Source organism: Corvus hawaiiensis, chromosome 30 (assembly GCF_020740725.1).
Source record: "Corvus hawaiiensis isolate bCorHaw1 chromosome 30, bCorHaw1.pri.cur, whole genome shotgun sequence".
Classification (NCBI taxonomy): domain Eukaryota; kingdom Metazoa; phylum Chordata; class Aves; order Passeriformes; family Corvidae; genus Corvus; species Corvus hawaiiensis.
Window position 1 is genome coordinate 10,412,227 of NC_063242.1, and position 19,370 is coordinate 10,431,596.

The 19,370-nt window shown below is 36.7% G+C and overlaps 1 long non-coding RNA gene across 4 annotated transcripts; it reads right to left on the reverse strand.

Moving 5' to 3' along the window:
• Nucleotides 1-1,597: 1,597 nt before the first annotated feature.
• On the reverse strand, nucleotides 1,598-13,767 carry LOC125318649. 4 transcript variants are annotated; one of them, XR_007200465.1, is made up of 4 exons: nucleotides 8,174-13,767; nucleotides 7,403-7,768; nucleotides 3,697-3,847; nucleotides 1,598-1,915 (listed from the first exon to the last, which is right to left on the reverse strand). It is a non-coding gene; the product is annotated as an uncharacterized LOC125318649 (long non-coding RNA). The 4 variants fall into 4 exon arrangements; XR_007200467.1 differs by having other exon boundaries at nucleotides 7,403-7,568; nucleotides 7,978-13,767; XR_007200466.1 differs by having other exon boundaries at nucleotides 7,403-7,568; nucleotides 7,680-13,767.
• Nucleotides 13,768-19,370: the final 5,603 nt, after the last annotated feature.

Here is a 19,370-nt window from a genome sequence, read left to right on the forward strand (position 1 = left end):
CCAACATAAGCTGTTAATATATTGAGGCCCATAAGGTCTCTCCTGCTCTGTTAAAACATGCTTTAAATAATGCCTAAAGATTTTTAGCTTTTACATATTTTCACATATTTGTAGCTTTGTAGATTGCTAATACATGGTTGTAGTTTCTATTACTTTTCCTACCCTTTTTCCCTACATTTAAGCACATTGCAGTGCTTTGTAATTCTTCACTTCCTATGAAATAGTTCAGATATGGAAGAGCAGCTTAAGAACACATTATTACTGATGTCACTAACATTTGATTTCCTCACAGGTATTTTTATTAGTTCATCCCAACTAAGCAGGTTCAGCTGAACTTCATATTCTGTAGCAGATTGATTTCTAGGTTATACCAGCTTAGTCAACATATCTACAAAAGATAAAGAGCAAACAAAAATAAAAAATCATTAGACATTGTCCTGGTTCTGGCCAGGACAGTGTTAATTTTTGCAGTAACCAGAAGGGACGATGGCTAGGATCTCAAGGTTATTCCATACCACCTCACTGTGTTATGAGAAATCATAACAGCATGAGAAATCTTCTTCTAGGTCATCAAATCCTATTCTTTCAGATTCCATCTGTTTGCTGTATTTTAAAAACTGTTTTAAGAAAGACTAAGCAAGATTTACTATTGTTAGAGAGGCAGATTGGGCTTCTCAATCTCACAGATTTAGGCCTTTAAGCAGTACTTTCTGTACAAGATGCTCTCATCAGAGACCTGAAAGGGGCTGTGCTAGATTCTAAGTGCACAAGATAAATTTAACTTTTACTCTGTCATTTTTACATTTAAACTAAAGTAGATCCTGTGGTTCAAGAGGAAAACAGTAAAGAATAGTTTTGCAATTTGTGCGTGTATGTACGGAAATAAATCATCAGTTTTCATTGCAAATTTCTGGAGTCACATATTTTTTCTAAGACCTATTTCCCTTAAATGCAATTTCAGATACTGTTTCTTTATAGAATATTTATTATCTTACTATTGACCAATTTATGTGATCTTTAGCAGTATCAGAGTATAGTGTTTCGTCTATAAATCCACAAATTTGTTGACAAAAGCTCAGGTGTTTAATTTACTTGTGCAGATAGTTCAAGTAATCTTGCTTTGTAAGAGTTTTACAAATTACTTGATTCAGAGGGGCAAAGAGTCTTCAAATGATCTGTGATAATGTTGTCTTAGATGTCCAATATATGGACATTTTTCCTGTCTAGGAGTGACTTGAGTGAAGCTGGTTATAATATTATTCCACTTAAAATGTTCTATGAAATTTCAATTGTATAACAATCAGTCAGTCAGATGTTAATGGATAACCATCCTGCTTCTTCACATCATGTGTGTATGTGTGTTTTAGTGTTGGAAAGCCAGCAGGCTCTGAAAGGAGTGAACCACAGCAATATCCAGAAAGCAGACTGAGGACTTGGATTATGGCCTTCTCTCCTGGTTTGAGACAAATTAGGAGGAATGTCCAAAGATGAATGTCCTCTGATAGAAGGCAGGTTTCAACCATCCCTCCCCCACCAGGTTTGGGAAAAAAAAAATTTTCCTCCAAGGAAAGTGAAAGGAAAAAACTATTTCTTTAACAGACACAATGCACAATGGGAAAAGAATAATAATGCTAAATAATAAAACCTCTCACTGGGGAGAGAAACCTGATAAGATTTTAGAGGCCTTTCTTTGGACGTAGTCTCTCTCTCTCCTCTTCGGAGCTGGGTCGGCATAGGCCCTGCTCCAGGCCAGTGGTGTAGGGTCTCCCAGTATGTTCTGGTATTGTTGAACAGTCCAGAAGAGAAGAAGCCAAAGTCTCAGGGAGAAAAAAATATTTAATGCTCCATCTCTCTCCAGATAAACAGAGCTGAAAGCTGGCTGAAAAGCAGGAAAAGGGTGCTTCCTCCGTGCTTGCTGCCGCAGAAGCACACAGAGAAGATAGAGTGACCTTGGAGCACAAACAGCTTTGAAAAGTTTGTCTGACTTTTTTTCTTTCTCTTGCACCCAGTTTTAAAGACACAGAAAGGCACAGGAATCATGTTGGGGCATAGAGCGATGATAGGGGATACGACATCATAAAGTCACCCCAAAACACCTTCCTTTTCTTTTTTTTCTCTCAGCTGTCGAGCTTCATATACATCAAATACAGACATTGAAAGCAGGAAACTGTCACATTACTTGTTACCCTATGAATCCACATGTCCTACCATAGTTGAGTAAGTGATAGTGCCAGGTAGTAGAGTAGAGGTTGCTACAGGGATGGCTTTTGTGAGAAGCTGCCAGAAGCTTCTCCCCTGTCCAGCAGAAGACTGGGAGACTGTAATTCTGACATTTTTTGGCTCCGGAATTTTCAGAGTTAATTAGGAATTTTAATATAGTTTTCATGTGCTTATAAAAAGGAGATAGTTATGTTCTAATAATATTCAATTACATGTTTGGGAATGGGAGCAAATTACTTGTAGTAACCAAATATGTATTCCAGCAGAAGGATCCATGCTGGAGCAATTAGTGAAAAATTGCAGCCTGTGGGAAGGGCTCGCATTGGAGAAGTTCACGGAGGAACTCCACACTGGGGCAGGGGAAGTGTGTTAGGAGTCCTTATCCCAAGGAGGAAGGAGTGTGTCAGAGACTGAAGATAGTTCATGCCTCAAACATTGATATAAAGTTTTTCTCTTGATAAAGAAGCTACAACCGAAGAAGTTTCCCTGAAGGTGGGACTTTGAACTGAAAGTCAAACTGTTGACTAGATAAAGCATTGTTCAATCATCTCGGGCTGAGGGAAAGGTTTGCATCCACAAAAGGCCAAAGCCACCAGCTGCAGCTATCCCCGGCTGAGTTTGGGGTGGGGGAGAGCACAGCTCACAGAAGCCAGGTTTACACAGACTCCCCGCAACCGAGGGGGGAGGAGGAGGTTTTGGGTGCATGGTGCAACCTCTGGTGAGAGGCAATGAACACCCATCCTCCATTACACAAAGTGGCCCAGCTGTGGAACCCCCACAGGCCACATCCACGGGACTTTCACGTGAGAGGCTTGGCCCCACAGGACTGCACATGGTGCAACAGACCCAGAGTCTGCTGTGAGAGACTGACCCCCACCCCAGGGGGACATGCCTGGACATTGCTACCTGGCTCAAGGGCATATAAACCCATCGGATTCTGTGCTTTTGGGGGGAGACCTTCACCACCAAGAAGACCAGCTGGAGAGGATCAACAAACATCCCTGGGATCCATGGAGTGGTGATATTTTCCTTATTCTGTCCCTGTCATTCTTTCTGTCCCCCCCACCTATTTTCTACTTCTTTCTTTCTCTCTCTTTCTCTCTCTCATATTTACCATCAAATAAAACCCTTACTATTGTCACTGGCATGTGGTCTCGTTTGCACCTTAATTCAGGCAGAGGCATTTCTAAGAACCTTAAAACTGGATCATAACAGACTGGCAGAGACAAATGCAATGAACTGATTGCAACCCCTTGTGCTGCTTGGTGGGAGGAAGTTGAGAAAATCAGGGGTGAAATTGAGCCCCAGAAGTAAGCAGAGGTTGGGGGAAGGTGTTCTTTAAGGTTTATTTCTCATTACCCTACTCTGATTTGATTGGCAATAAAACTAATTTTCCTAAGTCATAAACCAGAGGTTGTAGTAAATTGGGGCACTGTGAGAAGAGTGTTGTTCAGTCTGTTCAGAAATGTCACTTACGGAATTTAAGAAACTTTTGTCCATGACAGTTGAGCAGCACTTGGGTTCTGTGGCTGTGAATTTGCTGTGTGGTGCTAGGAAAATTCCATAAACAAAGTGCCTGCAGCAAGTCAATGATGTCTTGCATATCTCTGTTGATGGAACTTGGGTTCTGGAAAGCATGAATAATTGAACTATTTTAGCATTCGTGCTAGGAACATGAGAAGCCTCTTAAAGTTGTTGAGAACTTTTAAAAAATTAGGTGGCTCAAATGCATAGTCACGTTCAATGATTTTAGCATAAATTTGTCTATGCCCACCTCTGATCCATTAAATAGCTTTAATAATGATCTCAAGTAATTTTTGTCTCAGATGGGAATTGTGGTGATAAATGATGCGATAGGAAAACCACAGAAAAGCCCACGACAAAATTAATATAATTTGGATAATGTGCAGTTAATAATGCATTGATCCACACAGTGAATGAGAAAATAACCCCCAACACTAATAAGAAAACCCAAAACTCCAGCACTGAATAGCTCCACAGTCAGTGAATACCATCCATCTCAGGAACTGAATTAATTGAGGGCAGTATGTTGGTGACAGTATTCAGTTCATGATGTGAAACTTACACCATAAAACATAAAGCACTTTAAGGTAGACTATAATTCTGGCATTTTCTGGCTCTCGAATTTTCAGAGTTAATTAGGAATTTTAATATAGTTTTCATATGCTTATAAACAGGAGATAGTTATGTTCTAATTATATTCAATTACGTGTTTGGAAATGGGAGCAAATTACTTTTACTAACCAAACATGTATTCCAGTTCTCAAAAGAGATAATACAATATGTTCTTAACTCAGTGGATCACATCTAATGTTCTGGCAAAATTTTCCGAATTGGTTTATAGTTAAGAAAATAAGATGAGGCATCAAGACATTCTGAGTCATTACTAATGCTTTATGACTCAGTATTCGTTGCTTGTAAACAATGAAACATCCTTTCGAAAGATACAACAAAGCAGCTCCTTTGGATTTTTTGTTTTAAACAATAGCTCACTTAGCAAGCACATTTTCATCTACAATGATATTAATAGGTAGAATTTTGTATAACTAGATGACAAGTCCTTGGGTCTGAAAGTATTTACTTTGTGTAAAAATATATTAATATATGGAGAATTCAGCTGAAGAATGTAATTACATTCACTTACTGCTTGCTTTTCATTCTAAGATATGTTTGTTTTCTAGATTTTTTTTTCTAAAGTCTTAATCAGGGAATTGAATTTCTTTAATCAGTTTGTTCTCCATATTATATTATATTGTATTATATTATATTATATTACATTGTATTTTAATTTAAAATTATTTAATTTGCTGGTTTTCTGCAGTGCTATACTGTGACGAAAACAAAATTTAGAAAATACTCTTTGCAGACTAACACGATATTTCATCCATTGTCCTGCTCCTGTGTCAAGAACAGACTAGTCTTTAAATTGCAATTTAAGTGGAAAATCTATTGCTCTTTTATAATTTAAAGACTGATTTTATTTATGTGAAGGGATATTCCAGAAGTATATACTTAGGGTGTCACTCTGATTCTTGAATGTGTTGCATCATCCAAGAGGGAAAAAGGGACAAAATGGGGATCCGCTAATTGAGAAGTCCTTCAAAATCCTCTGAATGAGGGTGGTGAAGACATAAAAGTCAGAGAGTCCAGTCATGGTCCTCTGCTGGAGCTGGTGGTGCACTCGAACACTGAAAATAAATTTTAATAGTAATTTAACTATGTCCAAGAAAGCTTGATGCTGGCCCAAGTTTGATATACTGCCTGTCAACTCCTGTCCCAGGAAACATTATCTATGCCAGTGGATTGGCATATAGCATGTCATGACTACTATAGCCTCTGTGATAGTGTGGGCATTTTGGTGGTGTGGTTTTTTTCCAAGCAGTTTTGAGATACAGGCATAGCCCACAGAAGTGTCTCCATTTCTGCCCTTTCAAATGCAAGTAAAACTTCTCAAATGGTTTTCTGATATGGTTAAATGTACTTTTTTTTTTTTTCTTGTAACAGCTAAGAATTCTTTTAATGTGGAATTATTTTAAATTTGCTACATACACTTTGGATAATATAACTGTTATTTTTTCTGAATTTCCTATGCTACGTGAGACGCTAATGGTTGTTCCCATATACTAATTAATTTTTCTTTAGATGGCAGGGCATTTTTCAAAAATTATGAGGAATGTTGTAGATATTTTATATACAAATTAAATATTTGTATTAAGTTTTGGCTTAAAGATTTCTTATTCCTTCTCTTAGTATTTGTAAAGAAATGCTGCTGTCTGTCAATGCATAAAAATTGATGAATTACATTTTTTACTTTTCTAATTTACAGCAGTTCAAGTATAAAGGCAAAATTTCAATGTCTCTTTTTTCCTTCTCTTGAATCTACTTGGAGATTAATCTCGTACCTAAGTAATGCTAAGTTATCAATCAGTCATGCTGCTAAATGTCAAAGGCAAAGGAACACACTGTGCAGTGACTGAACTCTGGTTCTAAAGAAAAAAATTCCATTTCTATAATGAAAAAATGTTTTAATTTTTTAATGATATTTACTTGAAAAATGGTAGACAGTTAAATTCCATGTTGTGTTGTTGGAAAAGCTTATTTAAAAAAAAATGAACAGTTTTCAGTTGTACTCATAGTCTGACAAAGAGGAAAACAGTCTACTACCTAATGAGAGATGGGCATTAAAATAGGAGACTGCTAAGAGTGATGATTCAAAGAGGCTGTCAGTGAGATAACAGATGAAGAGACAGAAGAGTGTAAGGCCAGAGGATAAAATATTTCAAGGTTTCTTTAGCTGTAACACAATCAAAGATGTTGGAAACTTTCATGCCTCCCTTCCACTCCCTCTCCTCATGCTAGCATGTGTCTGATTAATGCAGCTAATACCGTGTTTAATGTTTAAAATAAATGTTCTCAGGCACTTGTACTTCCTGCTGTCCAGGAGCTAGCAGAAACATTAACTGAATTACACATAGAACTAGGAAGGAAGACTCTGAAAACATAGTGCTTTCTTGGTACCACTGAGAAAATGCTGCTGCTCACATTTCTTTTCTTTCCTCCTATCTACTGTGTTTTGTTACTGCTAAAACCTCTCTGCAAGAGCACTCAAAATAACAGGAAATACTTTCAAGTGTGGAAAGCTTAGGTAATTTTATGATCTCTCTGTACCATATACTTCAGAGAGTACATCTTCACACTGATATTTGTTAATTCCAAACTTTTTGAGTGTGTTCAGGATGTTGGGAACAGCCATTATGGAGTCCTTTTGAGTCATCAAATTAACTGCTCTAAGTGATAGAAGCACAGCCCCACCCTCCTCTCTACCTGCCACTCTCTTTGACGCTCTCCAAGTTAACAAGCACACACAGACAGACAGGTCCCTCCAGTACCACCATGGACACTCTGTCTGCCTGGCACACCTGCCCAGATAGTGGCTCCTTACCTGCTTCACAGTCCCTGACTCACCAGCTGGTGCAGTTCAATGCTCGCTGGCAAATTTATCTCTCATGAGCTCCACATTCTCAAGTCCCCTGCAGCACATGGACCTCCTGTTAACCCATTACCCTGGCCTAAAACAAAGGGTCCTTTACTTGCTGTGGAGTCCAGTTTAAAATTTGAGTGGAAGTTCTCCAGACACAATCACACAGAAGTGCACACTCACCTGGTTTGAGTAAGAGACAAACACTTCTCAGCCCCCAGCGGCTGGCAGCCGGCACATAGGCTGTGCCCCATGGTCCTGCTCCAGCTGCCCGTGCAGAAACCCTCACTCACACCAGTCCTCCCAGAAGCAGGATTTGGGAACACACACTCCATTCCAGTCCCTGCAGCTGGAAGTTAGAGATCCCAGTTCATTTCAGTAGCTGTTGCTAAGACCCCACTTGCTGCAGTAGCTGACGCCACGGGCCAGGGGTGCCTGTACCCCAGTCTGGCTCCAGTACCTGACACTCAGTCTGATCAGGGTCCACCAGCTGTGCATGCAGGGCACACATACACATGGGATAGAGACTGAGATCATGCAGTGAGAGAACTGAGAAAAGAATTGATGAGATTATTGGATAGACTGGTGATCAGGCGCAGACAAGTGTACTGACTTGTCTCATTCTACATGAAGCTGGCCCCTTTTATACCCTTTTCTGTCTACTCCCCCTCCCAGATTACCTTCACTTGCACATTGATTCATCAGTTGGCATAGTTCCTCTGCCCTCCCCACCTGCAGTATCCTCTTTGTCTCCTTACCATTTGCAAAGACTCAGATGGCCTGCAGTTTCTTGGTAGCCCATCAATTAGTGTGAATTAACAGGTACATTTCTGCTTATTGTCTCCATTAAGGGTAATTGTTCAGGTTTTATATCTGTTTGTCTCTCTCCCTTATCATCCCAATTTTGCAAGGTCATTACTCAGACAATCATACGGAAGAAAAACAAAACCTCACCTCCACACCAATTAGGGTGATTGGCTGGGTTTATTCTTATCATGACTTTCCTTATCAATTGTCACTCAGGTTTGCCTCTGTAAATTCTAGTTTATGGCTCCTTTGTCCAGATACCCTTAAAAGAGCAGATATTATTCTCCCACATACCCTTGCAGATTGTTTATTTATTAGTAAAATGATCTTACATATAAATTCTCATTTACTTCAAGCTTTTATAGCAATGGGTTAGCGATGTCTAAACAGCTCTTCCTTTGGACCTCAAGATTTGGTTTGTTCAGTGCATCTAGTCAGACTAGACATGAACCTAAAATTCTTTGCAACCAGTTTGGGTATATATATACATATAATTAATTGGAAATGTTGTCAGTGATATATTGATTATGGGAATACAGGTCAATGGCTTATGTTTTCCTTTTTGCCATGGGGTAAGTCTAGAATTATATTTGTAGAATTACTCCGTATTTATAAAATGTTTCTGAAATCAGGCTGTGCCTGGTGTCTTTGACCACAATCACTGAAAACTGTAAACTTTACAAATTTGTGCTTCATTTTCAAAACAAAGAAACTTTATACTTTCATGCCTAAAACAGTAGTTGCATTGTAGGCTACAAGATTCATGGGTGCAAAAGCGCTATGGAAGACTACTCAGCATCCATATTGTAGGCTACAGACTGAAAGGTAACACTGAGTGAGAAGATAAAAAGATCTCTTAGCCTGATAATGCTTGATTTAATTCCACCTTTTGAAGAATGTCAGAAAAACTGCCGCACTGAAACTGTTGCCTGACAATTTAATCACTGCTATCTAAAGAAACTACAATTAATTTTTGTGTGCAGTTCAAGAAAGTATTTGAAATTAGAAAAGTGTTTATCTTGCTAAGGTAACGAGAGAGACTTGGATAAGATTAGATCACAAATTTAGTTAAAGAAAACAAAACAAAATACACCCCTCAAGAAAGAACACCTCAAAAAACCCAACCAACCAATCCAAAAAAATACCAAAAACCCAAAGAAACAGACACCAAGAAACAGAGAACCAGAAATTTTATAAAGTTTTAGAGATTGTAGAAGACAGATAATGATGTACTCCCCATTCCTCAGAAGTCAAAGATAAAACATCACTTCCTTTAGCTAGACTTTTGTCTCCTCTCAACTGAATTTAGCCTCCCTTTTTGTCCTGTTCAAAGAGTAGACAAAACAGGTGGAAAGAACAGACACCTCCCAGCTTGCTGTGAAGTCTTCCTGCTCTGTACACAGAGCACATCTTTGTCCATTCCCATGTTCTGTATGAACCTGCGGTGCATTTTTCCATCCATCTCTTGTTGATGCCTTCGCCTGACGTATGAAAAAGCAGGATACGATGACTGCTTCATAAAACATGAACAGGAATTGCCTGCTTATATCCAACCAGCTCTACATACTTGCTGAGTATGTTCTGTGTGCTCTTTTCTTTCATTGACTATTTATGAATAAGGGAAGCAGAATTATTTTCCAGAGCAAGATACCAAGAGTATTTGGATAGTAATCTAATTTTCTGTATCTAAGTCAAATCTAAGACTAAATTCACTGGCCCCAAGTACCCCACAGCCAGATGTTTCAGACCTTGAATTACGGATTGGAATAGGTAATTTGCTTACTGGAGTCCTGGACATAAATTACAGCTGGAATTACATGATCATCTAATTGACAAAAAAGGAAGTCAGTTTGTTTTTCAGTGGGCAAAAATTGTCTTTATAGCTCAAGATTCTTTGGTTTCATGGAAGTCTTTATCTCATGCTGCATTTTGTTCTGTTTTGTTTCCATTTGACTAATTAAGATAATGAAAGAGGCAAGAAATAGAATTTGTGGGATAAATATGATTAAGTAACACATTAATAAAATTCTTTGGTGCTATATCCAAACCAAATTTTTCTCAGTGGATTCCTGTTTGTCTAAAGGAAATGAAGCCTAGAGAGATAAGTTTTTTTCAATACACTTCAGTGAATCATTTAATTTTATCAGGCTTTCATACTGCCACTAATAACATCACCTGAAAAAATGCCTTTTCCTTTCAGAAAGTTTGGAAAGGCTTATGTGGATGGTGGCTTCAGTGCAAGCTGCCTAAGTTAAGAAAAACAAAGAAAGAAAAGAAGGTGGTATCTGCTTTAGCTAGTTAAAAACCAACGTATTGTGCTAATATTTCAGAAAAAATATTCTGTTGAAAGAGCTTTCTCTATTATTTTCTAGCTGTGTACAGCAACAGCTAATAGGTTCTGTCTAATGTTTCATTGCTCTGATGTGAGATGAGAGGAAAAAAGCCTATGGGTAAGAATTAGATCTTAAAAGTTTTTTCCTCTTGACTTTAAAAAAGCTTTGGACATGGTCTCCCACAGCAGTCTGTGTTGGGAGGTAACAGTCTTTGTTCTCTCAGGGAGTAATAGAGAATGAATGAAAACACGTTTGGACTGTGGTTGGTGACTGGTGCTTTGCTTGGAGGTCAGTAACAACTGGAGCACCTCTGGAGTGTCTCCTTGGAGTTGGCCTGTTTCTTATCTCTATCAGTGACCTGTAGGAGGAAGCAGAAGGTACCCTGGTACATTTCCCAAGTCTAAGTATGACAACAAACAAGGGACAGCAGCTGACAAGCCTGGAGGCAGGGCTGCTGTAGAGAATGTCCTGGGCAGGCTGGAGACACAGGCCCACAGAGACCTTGTAAAGTTGAGCAAGAACAACACAGGCCCTCACGGTCACTTTTGTCTTTTTGTCTATGTATATAAAAGAAAAGGTGATTAGGAGGACAGAGCCAGGCTCTTTCTTGTGGGCAGGAGGTTAGATTGGAGACTTCCCAAAGTTTACCTGATCAGCCTGGATTATCTTACGATTTTATGAGCTCCAAAAGCACATAGTGACACACTAAGTATTTGGATTTTAGGAAATCAGTATTTTTAGGCAAACTTGTGTGCATGGCCTCTTGAGCTTAATACATGAATTATAGAATTTCCATTGTCAACAATAGGTTGGAAGTTTATTTCTGTGGGGTTTTTATACAGTGATGAATTTCACTTACATTATCACCTTGCCTTCTCTGTCATGTATATCACACCAAATCTTGATATGTGTGGAAATTTATATCTATACTTTTGCACTGTTTAATTTTCTTTATATGTGTTATTTTTTGTCTGTTGCCCATTGATATCAATTGGAGAATGGTGAAGAATTTTTTTATAAATTTAAATAGGAGCCTATCAGTAGGGGTATTTTAATTAAGTAGGGGTATTTAATGACCAGGTACTTTCATCCTTTATCTTAAAAAAGGCCAACTCTTCTCCTTAATGATGACAAAACCATGATTGATTTCTGACAAGAGAAAAAAAATTATGCATGACTTTCACTGCAAAGAGTTTTCCTTTGAACTAGAAACTTCTTTAACATAGATGAGAACTGTTCTACTGAAGCTCTATGATAATAACTCTAATTAGGGTTCATTTGAATTTTTAGTGCCTACAGTTTGAATAAGGATGTAAATGAAAGGAATATTTTTCATATTTTTAAAGGGTACAAGTATGTGTGTGACAAAAAAAGAACATGTTTTCTTTATTTAAGGACATTTTTTCTTTCTTTTTTAAAAAAGTGATTTAGATTAATTTGGAAGGATTTAAATGTGCTGTTTTAAGAATTTCAAAAATATATTTTTCATACTAGCCCTGTGAAACAACATGCCTTCAAAATTTTAAATAAAAGAGTTACGCAATACTCAATATTGGTGATGTGGCAATTAAAACTGATAATAGAACTAGAATAGAAAATGTACAGATCTGCTTGTGATTCAAGTAAGTGGGTGCTTTAGTTCACTGTAAAAGAATTTTGTAAGCATGTGGGCATCTTGTTCGCTACCTTTCCTTGAAAAAACAAAATGATGTAACTTGGTGATTAATGGTGTGCAATAGCTTGTGTTTAGTGACAAAAAATATCAGGTAATTTAAAAATTAAATTTATAAAGTTTATCAAGCACTGAATTCATCAGCACACTGTGTTGCCAAAGTCTTTTCCTACTATCCAGAGAGCAAAAGGCAGAAAACCCAACACCCTTTCCTAAATGTAATGCTTAGAAGCCTTGAAACTTGTTCAGCTTTTACACGATTGTCATAAGCCAGTATATTAGTGAATTGCTACTTTAAAGCCTTGGTCACTCTTGCTCACTCCTTTCTCCCAGTCCTTTTCTTCCTCATGCCCATCCTTCTCTTTACTCTCCTCTCCCTTTCAAGTATGAGTTCACACACAGTCCTGTGTCAGCTCTAGCAATTGCGTAGCTATCTCATGAGATCAGCTGGATGTTCCATCAGTTGGTCTGATGGAAACGAATATTCCTTTCTGGTACAGTCAGAGCTTCAAGGGGAGTATGACAGTACTGTTTTAGCATGGCTTATTCCATCCATGGATACTTTTCCTGGAATAATTAAGTAGGAGCAAATGTAATCTTAGAAGCAAGGAGTTTCACCACATCATTATAAGCATGATGCAAGAAATGCAGGGCTGGTTAAAGAAAGAAAAGAGCAATGGAAGAACTATCAAGGTTTTGGTTTTGGTTTTGTTTTTTTTTTTTTCCCAAGCCAGATATTGTTCTCTGTCAGAAAAACAAATGAAATTTGCATACACACACAGGGAAGTGTTATTAGATATTCTAGCACAGACTGTAAAATATTTTTACTCTGGGTAAGCATCAGATTTAGATCTTAGTATGGATGTCATTAAAGCAGTATAATTCATTTACACAGTCTCATGGTGCAAAAATTGGGCTTTATTTGGGAGGATATTGTCAATTTACATCAAGGTGTGTTTATTAGAGGAATAGAGTTCAGGACTGAGGATGTTAGTTAAGGCTGCTGCAAATCAAGTAACTGTTGTTGACTGCAAAGACACAATTTTGCATCATCTTTGTAAACAACTCCGGTTCCTGCTGAAAAACTCTCTTATCTCAAAATAGGATATTACAAAAACAAAGAAACAAAAAAAAAATCTAATGATCTGTAACTCTGCCACAAACCAATTTAATTAAATTATAATCCTCTTTATTTTTAATCTAATTCTGTTATGATCTCCCACTTAATTTCTGATGATTTTACGTAGGCACTTTTGGGTGTTTTTCATTGTCCATTTCCTTTAGTCCTTCCATTTTTTTGGTTTTTTTAATACGGAGGATTTTTTTGTTAACTATTGCATTGCTGGAAAAGTGTCCCAACTCATTTAATTAGTATCCAGTATAATGCTGTAAAATTTAGCTTTCAGTTAGTCATCAGGGTCAAACATTGTCCTCTTGAGCACAAAGAATAAAAATTAAATATTTTAATCTCTTTATTAAAAGATTCTCTTGGTTACAGAATCAGATTAAAATTTATGCTATCTAAGGTGGTGAGTCTGCCAAATGTGCCTTTGTAACTAATTCTAAAAGTCTGGGGATATTTTCAGCATGTTAGGGAATAAAATGAAAGGTGGAGATATCATACTAGAAAGCTGCATAAGCTGGCATCATTGCAAATGGAAATAATCCTAATTTTCTTTCAGAAAGATCCTTTTATATATTAAATTTGCTTTCAATGTATTTTTTAAAATGCTGTTGCAAGGTTTGTTCTGCTCACATCTGGTCCTTAAAACACGTTCATTAGGTGAATATTTGATGGTAATTAAAGAAGAAATGTTGTCATGTTCACTGTCTGATATCAAAACACATGACTGTCATATTAGGATGTTCCTCCTCTGGATCTATTATTATGCAGGCAAAACATGATTGCAGCATCCAAAAAACTCCCCCAAACCAACCTAACAAACAACCCCAACCAAACAACCAAACAAAAAGCCACAGAAAGCTTAGAGGTGGATCAGGTACTCATTGCAAACTGTAATCCATACAGTTACACAGTTGAATTTCACACCTCCTCCCTTACACAGTATGCTTTTTTCTATAATTGTGTTTCTTCATTCTAATATTGTATGCCAGACATGTCTTCCTTCCTTCTTGTTTTCTTTCTCTCTCCCTTTTTGTTTGGTTTGTTGATTTTCTCCGCAGGCAGGTGGACGGGCATGACAAGTCCAAGTCTTCATATGTGATACTTGGAAAATAGGATTGTAGTAGAGAATGGAGTGGAGTTTGGTCCACAGTTTCCAACATCTAATAGCTATGGGCACCAGTTTCTCCAGATGTTACTGATCATCTAGTCTTATTTCTGTGGGAAAACTAATGCAATCATAGGATATGAAAGTGTAGGACTTGTAAAATATTCCTGCTTTGAGTATCATTATAATAAATGCTGAGTTATCCTAGATAGGGAAAAATTACCGTTGAATAAACCTTTCATTTCTATTTTGTGATAAACACAGCTGTACATTTATTTTCTGAAATGGCTGGGAGGCTGAGAGAGGGTAGTTATAGCTACACCTAAAATAATATTCAATTAGTAATATATTTTGGTTCCATTGTTACAAATTAGATTTCACAACCAATATAGAGTGTATAAAGAACTGTGAAAAGTAATTTTTATTTTGTGCTTATATATGTTTCTCTTCCTCTTTTTTTCCCAAGGGGTATATTTAGCTTTTCTTATCATCGTCTGTAGATATTATTAAGTCCTTCATAAGAAAGAATGGTAGAAGTGAGATATTATACTGTAACCAATAAATCGCGCATCAGTGACTTTTTAGTAATTTAGAGGAGGACCATGGCTCAGAAAGAGCTTTTCATATGACATATTTTGTAATAAAAAACAGTTTGTAGAATTTGTTATAATGAAGTTTTAGAAAAAAAGTTCAATGACATTTAAAATTGTTTGAATACTTTTTTTTTTTGTTTCACACTCTATTGTGAGATATAGAAACACTCACTGAAAACTTTTAACATTTTTGAGATTTGTGGGAATGCCTCTTAAAACTAGAATATTGTTACAGTGTGTACCCAGATCTGAATGTTTTTTCTGCCATCATTGGGTACCATATCCTGCAACAGGTCAGTGCAAGAAGAGCATCTCTTGTTGTTTATTTTAGCTTGATATGATTTCATGCTTCTTTTAAGATTAAAAAGTGTAAACTGTAGATACTTTTTTTTTGGCTCTGCCCAATTTTCAGAATTTTAAGTCTTGGATCTTGTCAGTGAGGTCAGATACAAAAGAAATAAACTCCTGTGCCACAGCGGAATCTGGAAACTATTATAGCTTTTGCTCTTTTTCTTCACCTAACCTTTTTGCTCTTTGAACATGTTATCCATTTTATTTTTGTACTACAGAAATATTTACTACCGGCGAAAAATTCTGCCTTCAAATACATGTAGAAAGTCTCATTCACATCAAAGGATGTTCTTCTCTACCTATGTGGTAACCTCCAGGTCCTCATTTTGGAGAAAGAAAATAGTGAAATGTATTTGTTTTCAACAGGGCAAGTAGGTGTCCTGAGTATCAAGTTTGAGCAAGCTTTTAAAATATAACAGCAAAAAGGTTTTAATGTATTACAATTTTTTCAAATCTCAACAGAAAGTTTTGATAAATTTGCATTTAATGGCAAAATATATATGATTTAGAGTAAAAAAAAAATTCTTCCTATATCAAAATAGAGTTAGTCTGAACCACAAATTCCACCTGCAGCTATCTGAGACCTTATCCATGCTTTGAAAATCACTACTCACAGTATCAGGTATTCCTTTATCTGCAGTATTAATGGTGGCTCATGTTTTCTCCTCTCTGACTGCACTGTATAGTAATATATACTGCACAATACTTAGTGATGTATGCAAACTACAGGAAGTTATTCTATGAAATGGGATTATATTGATGGGGAGACAGCTGGTAGAAACAAAGAGGCATAAGTAAGCAGAACAGAAAATTATGAGTATAAAGAATTTCTCAATGAGTTCCTGTTATCTCATTATCCCACTTAGACTGAATTGATTAGCAACAGTAAGTACACCAACACTGCTTTTAGCCTTCTGTTACCACAAGCTCTGTTGACACACATAAATAAGACAAGGTGGGAGACCTTTCTCTAGCCTTAAGGCCTAACTATATTACTTATCCTTGGATTTTCTCTTGGCTATTTGATATGACAGCTGCCTTAAGATGTATGAATATAATTTTTGTTTATATTATTTTCTTTTTTCAGAATGCCTAAAATAGGGTGAAAATGGAATCACAGGCTACTTTCATACCAAGAAATGGACAGTATATATTGAAATCCCCAATGTGTGGCAATTGAGCAAATGTAGTTCAGAGCAAGTGATGTAGAAGTCTGGAAATTCAAGAGTAAATTTGAGTTTTATTGAGCAGACTAGTTTAAACTACATTGAAAGTTGCAGGTATTTGTGTAGTCTCTTGTATATTATGGCTCACTTGATGACTCAAGTGACATAGATTGAGGTCTGAGCTTGTGAAAGTACCATTTCTACTTCCTGAGCCCATCCAATCCTTGGAGAGCTTTTGTTGGTTTTCTTGTTATTAAGCTTCATCTCAGAGAATAAAAGTTCTATTTAAATAGAGGTCATGAGAAACAAAACAACCAAAAAGCTATCATGGATTTTTAATGATGCTTATAAACCCTCTGTGAAACTGCACAAACTTGGTACTTATGCATATCCTTATTTACAACAATTCCATACCCACAGAAACAATTCTTATGTGTATGGATTTTTCTACAACAAGTTTATTCAATCAGGTCTGAGTCACGGAATTTAAAGCATGCAATATCTTTTTTTCTACTGGTCTGAATGAAAATGAACAGAGATACTACTTTTAAAAATACTAACTGTGTCCTCTGTACTTGTTAAAAAACAAAGTATCATTTATTATTCTTTTACATTGTCATTTTATCTCAGTTGTAGATACATGCTTTTTAAAAATTATTTCTATCCCTACACCTTTTTTTTTCATGGGGTTTCCAATTCTTGCAATGCTTTAAGGTAAAAATAAATTTAGTAGAAAATATTAGGAAAAGCACTAAAATATCGGATTGAGCTATATAAAATTATTCTGGCAAATAGAAGGTGACTCTCTAAAGAAGAGGATAGCAGTTCTTTTTCTATATTAGTGCCAAGAATTCTTCTCTAATCTAATCCTACCTAATCTTATTATCTTGAAATGTATTACTCTGAAGATTTCCCCATCAATGTGTTTATGTATCCTTCCTAACAGTCTTCTACAGCATTACAAATGTGTAAGGCTTCCAAAATCAAAAGAGTTTTAGGAAAATTATAATTCAGAAACTGAATATGAAGCATATACAAATGTAAAAGGATAGAGGGTATGCAAAAATGAAGCCTCATTTTTAAAGGGAAGGAATGATAACCACCCAAAAGGAGATAAAAACGCATTTACAGTTCCAATCACTTCTTCAAATCCTTGATTTTACCCTCATCTAAATATGAAGGATGAAAATACAGTATAGCTTTATGGTTAAATCACAGGACACAGCAGACTGTTCACTGATCAATATTAGTGTTGAAATTAATATTTTTGTTATTAAGCTAATTTAATCAAAACTTAATGTGCAATAGAACTTAGTGTCTGAATACTATTTTTCTACCAGTTCTTTGTCTATATCAGAATCATTGCAGGAGAAAGGACTTCATATCTCAGAGCTCTAAAAGCAGGAAGATAATTATTCATTTCTGAGAATGAAGTTTTTTTCATCAAAGAAAATACAATGATCTTTTTCTCTTTTTGAGTCCTTTCTTTGTTTATTTCCAATTTTTCCTCTGGATATATTTTGGACATTTTGCAGGGTTGCTTGACATAAAATCAAAGTAACTTCTGTGAGCATAATTATCCCATGTGCACTGAAGTAATGAGCTTATTACTTTTGAGACATCCATAGATTTTATCTGCATTATGTACAGAGCCAATTGTAAATAACCTTTGGTCTATGACAGTAAATAAAGTTATTAATTAAGAAGACAAGTGCTTCACTGTGGTTATTTTGAAAATCTGTTTCCAATGTTTTGCAGTATGCTTCCCTCTTCTTGTATCATCTCCCCCACATTACAAGAGTTCATTAAAAACCAGATCAAACAAAACCAAAAGGAAACAAAACAAAACAACAAAACTCCCCAAACAAAACCTAACCAAACCACACCAAACAAAAAAAAACCCAACCCAAAACAAAACAGAAAGCAAAAGCAAAACCAAACCCAAATACCAAACCAGACCTATCTATTTTAGTCAGCTAACCAATGTATAAACAGTAAAAAGGTGCATAGTTGAAGCCTGAGCTACAAACTCTGTTTCTCTGAGCATTTGCAAACTGTGTACTAGTTTGAAAGCAAACCAGTGAGAGACTCAAAATCAAAATTGTGAGAACTACAGTTTAATAGGAAAATTAAAAATAAAAGCAGTAGTACAGAAACACTGACAGAGTCAGGATGCAACCTGACACCCTGTTGGGCAGGGTGGTGGTAGCAGCCTGATTAAATGGAGGCTGCAGTCCTCTTGAGGTGATAGATGTGGTTGTGTTGAAACAGTGACCCTGTAGAAGGGTCTGGTCCTCCTCTGGAGGTCCAGCGGTGGTTTTGTAGCTCTTGTCCTCTGGGAATCCAGTAGGTGAGGCTGGCTGTGGTGTTCCAAACCTCAGATTATATCCAGGTAGCAATGCTTGGTTCCTCCCCCTGGGCAGAGCATCTCACAATGGGATGATGTAATTTTATGAGCCATGCAGTGAGGCTGGATGGCCCATCAGCAGAGATAGCCTCCAGAGGGAGTTATCAGGGATGTGTCACAGAAGAGATAAAGAACATTGCCCCACCTGGTTTCAACAGCTGGTGATAGAATACATACTTTTGGTTACATCTTACATTGTAACCTAAGACACTATGCAGGCCCAGTAGTGTTTTGGAGAGAAGTGTGCACTCCCGCTGTTTTAAAGTCATGTAGATATATCTGGTTTACTTGTTCTCATAAGAGCCTGTGAAAATCCTGTTATATTGATATTTGTTTCACAGAGTGACCCCTTGAAAGGTTTAAACTAACTTTACTTCTGTACTGAGATCAGTTCTGTGATATAAGTCCATTAGTCTTTTTTTCATATATGTGTTGCACATCTTTTTTACTTTTGATAGGAAAATTTAGCCATAGAAGAAACAATGTTTCCTCTCCTCAGGAACATGGTAGGAACACTTTATGTGTCAAATTATATTTTCATACGGATTCTTCTTTTCTGAACAGCTTGACATGAGAAGATTAGGCTATGAA